The sequence below is a fragment of the Rhinolophus hipposideros genome (assembly GCF_964194185.1).
Source record: "Rhinolophus hipposideros genome assembly, chromosome: 20".
NCBI classification, from domain to species: domain Eukaryota; kingdom Metazoa; phylum Chordata; class Mammalia; order Chiroptera; family Rhinolophidae; genus Rhinolophus; species Rhinolophus hipposideros.
The window spans coordinates 43,754,809-43,764,437 of NC_138066.1; positions in this window are offsets into that span (position 1 = coordinate 43,754,809).

Here is a 9,629-nt window from a genome sequence, read left to right on the forward strand (position 1 = left end):
GAAATGCTCTCTACCTACGCTGTCCGACATGGCAGCCACTACCACATGGGGCACTTGAAGTGAGGCTAGTGCCACTGAGGGTTGACTTCCACTTTATGTAATTATAATAGATTTCAATTTAAAGAGCCAAACCTCGGGGGGGGGGGCCGGGCCTGCGTTCATTATGTGACTAGTGGTGACTGCATGGGCCAGCTCCGTGCTTGGAGAAGAGATGATGACTCTGAAGGTGCTCACAGTGATATGATTTCACCAAATGCCAGGAACCGTGTGCTGAGAGAGCAAGGATGATGCTCTTATAATTCCTGTTTTACAGATGAGAAAATGGAAGCTTAGAGTGATGAAGTGACTCGCCTAAGGTCATGCAGCGCAGCAAGTGGCAAAAGTGGAACCCAGGTAGACTGCCTCCCGGGTGTCACCCCAACCACAGGGCTCTCCTGCCTCGGTAAGATAAGATATACACACATTGAATGATAACTTAGAAAAGAATGTGACGAGTGCTGTGAAAGAAGGGAAAACAGGGCCAGGAAATAAATGAGAGAAGAACGTCTGACCAGGGAGAAAAGAGACATGTTCATGGGTGCCAAACACCTTAAGCTGGGCTATGATATTGGGCAGGATTTTGATGGATCGCTATGTGCTTATATGCGTGGAGGACGTAGTGTCCCAGACAAAAGTGACAGGAAAGTGGAGGGCGTGTGACGGCGTTGGAGAGCGGTCTGGTTTGAAAACCCGTGTGAGAACCTCACTAGTCAAGGGCCACAACATTTTCTCGACAGATGGCGTGCACTTCCTCTTTTCTCTGAACAACGACTATGTAAATGGCCTTGTCTCTCCTTTCTGCTCTGCCTGGAAGCTCAGCGTCAAACCTGAGCTTGGCTAGAGCATCAGAAGGAGAAGCTTCCGGCCTGATCATTGGTGTTTCAGTGTTCTCCACTCTCCCCACCCCCACCATCCAAGCTTGACTTCTGCTCTTATTTATGTTTTCTCTGATCTTAATATTCTTCACATTTTAATATAGTTTTATTATATGCTTATTTATTGTTGTGCTCCTTCAGTTCTTTTGTGAATGTGTCTGGGTATAAATAACAAAATAGGTTCAAGTTGGGTGAGGATCTAGGGTGATTTCCAGAAGATAAGTCTGAAAAGAGGTCAGTCTGAAAAGATAAGTCGGTGTCAGGCGCTGCGCAGGGAGACTAAGCAGGCTGGTGGCTCTTTCTGCCGTGAGGAAATAGCCCTGACCCAGGCAGATGTGCCTCTAGACGCCTTTCTCCTGCAGCCGTGGCTGGAATCCTGGCCGCTCCCCACTCAGTTCTTGGAAACTTAGCAGTTGGCCCTAATTTCATCCCGTGCTGCTGCCCCTTGCTTCTTGGACTGGCTCTGATGGCTGTCGGCGTCTTCTCTGAATGTTAACTCCCGAATGTCCTTGGTTTCAATCTTGTTCTTGGCATAAGAGAACACGCTGACATCCTATAATCTTTCTAAAGCGTCGTACCCCTCCTTGAAGAGTTTCACTTGTTCTCAGAGAAAAGCCCAAGTTCATTAGCTTGGCTCAAGGTCCTGGTTCACACCCCAGATCTAGCTCTTCCTAGCTATGTAGCTTGGGCAAGTTATTAAACTTCTCTACGCCTCCGGCTCCTCATCTGTAAAATAGTACCTACTGCAGAAGGTTCTGGTGAGGATCAGGTGAGTGAACATACATATGTAAAACATGAGAACGGTTCCCGGCACAAAGTAAGCACCCCGCGGGTGATTGTTATGTTATGTGTGTGTGTTATGTTATGTGATTGTTAGCCTGATTGTTATGAACTCTTCAGATTACTGTTTTGCCAGTTCCCCTTACAAAGTTTCTGGTTCCTTCCATGTGTCCTGAATTTCTTGCAGTTTCCTAAATACCCTCCAGCCTGTTCCTTCTTAACTCTGGGGGTTTTGCCCAAGTTTCCTCTGTCTGGAAAGTGTTCCTCTCCACCACCTCTTCACCAATGCTGCCTCATTCTTATTTCAGCAGAGATGTCACCTCTTCTGGGAAGCCATCCGTGATTACTCTCCACCCTCCCTCCCCCATGTATATTTTTCTGTCTCCCTCCCCCTAGAGACCAGGGAGTATGTGTGGCTCACCCTTGTAGGAACTGTCGCAGTTCCTGGTAGACTAGGTGCACATTAAACTATTAGTGAATGAATGGATGACTGCCCTGGTGAACTCAAGGCACACTGTAGACAAAAAATATATGCGTTAGAATGATGCGAATCTGAAATAAGATGACAAAGTTGCAGCCGCATCATTTCAAAGCCAGTGAATACTAAACTTTATACTGTTGCCACTTGGTGGCGCCACTTTAGCTGGGAACCAACAATACCCAGCAGCCTTCCTCAGAATCAGTCTTAAATTATGGGGGTACTTCTGAAATTTGCGCTTGGCACAAAATGCTAACACCTTATATACCTGACTATGGCTGGAGAATTGATGGGTGGTAGGAAGAAGGGGAAAAGCAGAAGAATGCTGGGACAGGGGATTTGAAAAAAAAGGATGGGGGATTCAAAGATAAGAAGTTTCTGTTAGAACGTGGGGTCATAGGCAGAAGGCTAGCTGAAAACCCAGAATGCCAAACTCAGTTCAGAGGGCAGGCGTGTCATGGAGGCAGGAGAGGGAGAACGGAGGGGGAAATAAGTAGATAAGACCAATTCAGCGACCAGGGGTGAGAAAACATTCAGAACTGGGGCACCGAACTCCGTCCTGGCATGCAAATCTAGGAGCAAACTGAGCTGGGGCAGCAAGCCTGGTTTCTGTCCAGAAGGACCAGCCAAAAGAGGTGCTCAGGAAGGCTCACCAATCACCATCAATAAGACCATTCCCTATAGACTGTTTCTTTCAAAGTGGAAAAGGCATACAGGGTTTCTCAGTGTAGGTGTTGGAAATGTTTCTACACTTTTCTTCACGTTACAGAGGAGAATTTTTTGTGTGTTGGTCCACTGCACAAAACGAGACGGCCAGTGATCAGACCATGCTGCTCTGGGCTGCCCCCTTCAGGTGTGCATGGGTCAGGGATGGTCAAAGTGTGGTGAGCCAGACTGGGCTCTCACGGTCGTCCTGATCATGGTCGCCCTCTCATGGACTTCCCTTCTTGGGTGACATGGAGACTGCACATTAACGGATAGGTCAGTCCCTAATTATCTAAACAAGACCCTAGAAACTTTTAAACTGTTATTTTCCAGGACCACTGAAGGGACTAACATCAGTCCTTTATATGTAAGCAAAGAAACAAACCCTAGATGACCTAAGTAGAAAAGGGATGTATTGACCGTATATTGGGCAATTTACAGAACCTCTAGGAAGGTGTGAGAACCAGGCTTGGGGAATGTGGCAATTGGGGACAACACTCAAAATCATATTGCTGAAGTGGTTGGGTAAGGACACTCGCTGTTTAGAATTTGCACCATTCAATAGGAGTAGAAAAGCAGTTAGTGAAAACAATGTGGACTTGACATTTCGTGTATTTTCCCTGTGCCTTTTGATACAAGTTTCAAGTGAACATGAAGCAGAATGACAGCTTCGTGATTATTTATTCTCTAGTCTTTTGCTGGTGGGTCCATGCAGTTGTGGAGAAACAGCCCTGAGCAGATGTGCCCCTTAATGGCAGATCAGAAGTGTCATCTTGGTTTCCAGGATCCCACTTGTGGGGATCCTGGAATTGCCCTGACTCTTCTTTTCTCACTCCATCTCTTTGCAGCATCTGTCTCCTTCTCGAAACACTCGCTTCCCTTGGCTTTTGCAAGCCCCATTTTCTCCTGGTTTGCTGCCTGCTTTCTAAATGTTCCTTCTGGTTCCACGTCTTCCCTTTATCTTCTCATTCTTGGCCCTTCTCATGCCACCTACTTCTTCCCCTTTCTTCTCTCTCAACACCCTTTGTCAGGAGGGATTTCATTTATTCCCATGGCTTTGTGATTAATAAGTGGATGATTTCAAAACCCTTAGCTCTCTCCTGAACTGTCAACCAGCAAGCAACTTGACAGCCCCTCATGGATGTCCCAAACTCCAAATATTCCAAACTGAACCTGACATCACCTTATCGACCCTCTCTGCCCCTCCTGTGTTCTCTGAATAAGTGAATTGGAGCACTATTAATTCATTGTGTGAGCCCTAGGTATCGTCTCTTCTGTGTCCCCCTTATCAATGTATCAATCTCTAGGTTTTGTCACTCCTGTTATTTAATATCTCTGGAATTTTCCCAGCTCTATTCACCTGCATCAGAACTTTTTTTTTTTTTTTTTTTTTAAGCCACCACCTCTCACCTGGATCATTGCAACAAACTCCTAACAAGTATCCTTGCTCCAGGCTCCCTCATACTCCCGACTCCTGTCCTTGCTTCATTACAGGCAGAGTGATAAAGTGTGTACGTGGCCACATCTCTTCCCTGTATGCAACCACTCGATGAAAGCCCAATGGCTCTCAAAGAAAATCCCAACTTCTAAGGCAGGGGTGGGCAACGATGGCCTGTGGGTTGAATTTGGCCCACCACCTCTTTTTGTACAGCCCACAAGCCAAGAATAATTGTTAACTATTTTAAATTGTTGAAAACAAAATAAAAAGAACGCAGTGTGAAAATTATAGGGGCTTTATCCAAAATATACAAAGAACTCTTAAAACTCAACAACAAGAAAACAACCCAATGGAAAAACTGGGCAAAAGAGCTGAACAAACACCTCACCAAAGCAGACATACAGATGGCAAATAAACTTATAAAAAGATGCTCAACATCATATGCTATTAAGGAATTGCAAATTAAAATAGCAACGAGATACCACTACACACCTAATGGAATATCTAAAATCCAAAACACGGACCACACCAAGTGCTACTGAGGATATGGAGCAACTAGAACTCTCATTCATTGCCGGTGGGAGTGCAAAATGATGCAGCCACTTTGGAAGACAGTTTGGCAGGTTTAGCATATGATTCAGCCGTTGTGCTCTGTGGTATTTACCCAAGTGAGCTGAAAACTTAGGTTCACATATGGCAGCTTTATTCATAATTGCCCCAACTTTGAAGTAACCAAGATGTCCCTTGATATGTCAATGGGTAAATAAAACGTGGTACCTCCAATCAATGGTATATTATTCAACACTAAAAAGAAATGAGCTATTAAGTCACAAAAAAGATATGGAAGAAACCTCAAATGCATAATACCAAGTGAAAGAAGCCAGTCTGAAAGGGCTACAGAGGGTATGATTCCAACTATATGACATTCTGGAAAAGGCAAAACTGCGGAGACAGTAAAAAGATCAGTGCGAGCAGCCTGGTGGAAGGAAGGGAGGCATAAATAGGTAGAAGATGGTGGATTTTTAAGGCAGTGAAACTTCTATATGAAAGTATTCTATGTGATACAGTAATAGTAATACCTGTCGTTATATAATACATTTGTTAAAACCCATAGAATGTACAGCACCAAGAGTGAAGTCTGATATAAACTATGGACATTAGTTAATAATAATGCATCAATATTGCTCATCAACTGTAACAAATGTACCACACTATGCAAGATTTTAATAATAGGGAAACTGTGTGGAAGATGGGGGTGGGGTGGTGTCTGGAAACTCTGTACTTTCTGCTCAGTTGCTCTGTGGAATTAAAACGGCTCCCCCCAAAATAAAGTCTATGAATTTAAAAATTATGACAATTTCAAATGTCAGTGTGCCTACAGTTTTATTGGAACACATCACACCTTTCTAAGAAGAAATAGCTCATTTCTTTTTAGTGTTGAATAATATACCATTGTCTGGATGTACCACGTATTATCTGTGGCTGCTGTTACGCTGGAATGGTGGAGTTGAGAAGTTGCCACAGTGACCAGATGACCAGAAAAGCCTAAAAACATTTATCTGGCCCTTCGCAGAAAAGAACATACAGACCCCTGGTTTAAGGCATATCCAGTCCTTCTGCACTAGGCCCATTGCCTGCGTTCTGCCTCATCCATCCTCACCCTGCCATCTCACATCTTATCCTTCCGCAATCCTGAGCTATTCTCTCTCAAAATCCATGCTGTTTCCTGCCATCAGTTTCCTGTGCAGGAAAGACCAACCAGGACTCACTGGTTTCCACTGTGTCTGAGCTACTCCTTTGGGGGGCCATCTCTGGTCTCCTAAGTCGAAGTTAGGTGTCCTGTCAGTGTTCCTCAACCCCTCACCTTCATAGTTTGGCCTTTATAGGGAAAGCACCACGTTCTTGCCGGTCCATTAAGACTGTGAGCTTTTCAGGGTGGGGCCTTGGCTCTTCGTCTCTGTAACCCTGGCACCCAGTGTCTGCTGTATAGATACTCAGGAAATGTTTTTAAAGGCTTCTGAACCTGGTGATCACGTGTGGATGGGCTTCAGAATCTGTGAGCACACCCAAATAGCATGACAAATGTCATATGTATGTTTGTGCATATTTTCTGGGGAGAAAGCTCCTTGTTTTTATGAGCTTCTCAAAGGGGACCATAACATACATACAACATACATGTATTTCCTGGAAGAGGTACAGCTAGCTACATGGTCAGTAAAATGCTAACAGGCATACTTTAGTAAGATTTGTTGACTTTGTCAGTTTGACAGAATCAAAGAAGGTTCCTGAGCCTAGTCAACACACCTGAAAGGTCTGGGTGGGGGACAGACCCATCACTATTTTTTAAAGCCTCAAATCCATGCCCTACTGATATAGGATTAGTATTAGTTAGAAGTAGTACAGGCATAGGAAATCGATCCGGAGGAAGAATATTTAGAAGAGATTCATACAAATATCTTGATTCATGGTCATGACAAATAATTTTATGTGTCAACGTGACTGTGCCATGGTACCCAGTTTTTGGTCAAACACTACTCTCGATGTTGTTGATAAGGCATTTTTTAGATGTGACTCACCTTCAATCGGTAGACTTTGAGTAAACCAGATTACCTGCCATAATGTGTGTGGGCCTCACCCAATCAGCTGAAGGCCTTAAGAAAAAAGATTGAGGTTTCCCAGAGGAAGGTATTCAGCCTCCAAACTGCATTCAGACTCAAGGTGGCAACATCCACTCTCCCCTGGGATTCTAGTCTACGTGCATGCCCTTCGGATTTCAGCCTTGCCAGCATCCCAATCGCATAAACCAATTCCTTAAAATCTTGCTCTCCCTCTCTCCACATTCTATTGGTTATGTGTCTCTGGAGAACCTGACTAATAGTACTCTGTCTCTCTTGCTGAACATTGTGGATTTAAATATGCGATATTGGATGAAGACATGTTTTGGATGAAGATATTTTTACTTGAAATTCTCTTTAGTATTAGACCCAAGTTTGACACTCTTCTGGTTTCGTGGTTGATAATTTCAATTAATGCTCAAGATAAACACCCCTTCTCAGTTTAGATAAGCATTTGCCTGTGAAAAAAGTAGGAAGACGTCTGGCATTTGAATACTCGCTGGAATTGGGTTAAGTTTGAGTTTGAAACCACAACTTGAGTTACACAGGAAGCAAAAATGCTCAGCTCCACTGCACACCCACCAATTGGTGGTGGGAGTCTGAAAAGTTCTCCTTGGAAATCTGAAATATGTGGCTCCATCCTTAGCCAACAGAAGCTTTGAACACAGGAAACACTAAGCAACGGGCCACCAAAGTATTCCTTCCTTTTATGTTTTGGTTCTTAGTTCTGCTTACTAAATGCACTGCTGATACTTATTTTGTTTTTAAAGTTGCTTGCTATTGTTTCACAAACATTGTAATGGCAATTAGGAATTCTGTTATAAAGAGAAAATTTTACTTACAACCCCACTACTCTTAGAAATTTACTTTGTTGAATTTCCCAATGACATGGGCCAAAGGAAAGGCCCACAGCCTTTCAAATCAAGGGCAGAGGCCTCTGGAGAAGAGGAAACCATGGTAACTGGTGGAACCATTGTCATTTCTGAAATGTAATTTACAAGGTGTTATTCTTGCAATAGCACAGGGGCACTTAAAGAGCATTCACACCATTTGGAAACCACTGGGACTGTTTTTCGGAACAGCTGTCCAGGCTGTGAACTCTCCCCACGCTCAACTATCTACTGCCCAATTCCCTTTTTGTCTTTTAAACCCAGCAGATGAGGGTTTGGCAGCTAGAACAAGCTTGAGCACAACTGACACAGGAAATGGCCCTTTGCTGGACTGGCGCCTGAATGCTACTGAATGGGGAGGGGGGGGGGCGGTAGGAACACATACACCCAGGCCTTAGCTAGGAAACAGTTGTCACTCAAAGCACTCAGTTCAATGTCAGCAGCTTGCTTGTTTCCATATTCTAAGTGTCTTAGAAAGGTAACACTAATGGTGGGACACAGTACAACTCATTTTTAACCTTATAGTTTGGGTAGTTCTTTAGAAAGGGGGAGGAGAAGTGGGAGGCAGACTAACATTTACTGTATCCCACACTGTGCTGGGCGTTGTATTTACATACATACTGCAAAGGAGAGCAATTAAGACCACTGCCTTTGTGGCCTTGGGCATGTCACTTAACTGCTCCATGCCTCATTTCTCTTCTGTAACAATAACAGTGATAATAATTCCTATGCCAGAGTTATTATGAGGATTAAATTAAGTATTGTGTAAAGCACTTAGAACAGTACCAGGCATAGTAAGTGCTATGTACATGTTTGCTGTTGTCATCTTTACTAGTTAATTTTAACACAGCCCTGCTCATTCTTTTATGATTGAGGAAACTGAGGCTCACGGAGATTAAGTCAATTACCGGAGATGGCAGAGCCTGACACCAAACTCAGATTTATTTGACTGCACTGTTTTCTTCTCAGTACAGGACCGGGCCTGCTCAATGCTATCGAATTCCCTCTCCTGCTTGCCAGCTTAGGGTTTAGTTTGTTAGCTCTTCTTTGTACTGACGAGGGTGAAATCCTATATGACTGAACCTCTGACTTTAATCCCCCATTCCATCCATCCCTGGCAAAAGACCAATGGTCAACATATGGGGGTGAGGGGTCATGAGAGGAGAAATTTCCCTCCTACATTTCCACCCTCACCAGGCATAATGGTTTTTCTGACAGTTCCTACCCTTCCTCTATCAGAAAACGGGATAACCCTAACTAAATAAAATGTTCTGATGGGCAGGACACTTATTATAGCCCGATGGATTTAGGGGAGCAGTTGGCCTCCTAGGGCAGTGCTATGCAACAGAAATATAACACCAGCCATAAATATAATTCAAATTTTTCTAATGGCTATTATATATTTTAAAAAATTTTAAAAGGTGAAATTAATCTTATCAATATTTAACCTAATATATCCAAAATATTACCATTGCAACATGGAATGAATATAAAAATTATTAATGAGATATTGTAATGTATTTTTTGCATTAAGTTTTAAATCTATGGTTTACACATACGACCCTGTTGTACCATGTGAGTACGACGGGTACCACCAGTCAGACACAACGAGACATGTCGTCCAAGGGCCTTCTGTATTCATTTAGCGACACATATGTCTAAAATTGTCCCCTGCTCCCCCTTTCTTCCTCCACAGGCAGATACTCTGATGGAAAAAAATGGCTGAAGGAGTCAAGTCGCTCCCTCACCAATCATCCTCGATTAGTGCAGTTTTTGCGGGCAGTTGGGATTTCTTGTATGGTCACGGGG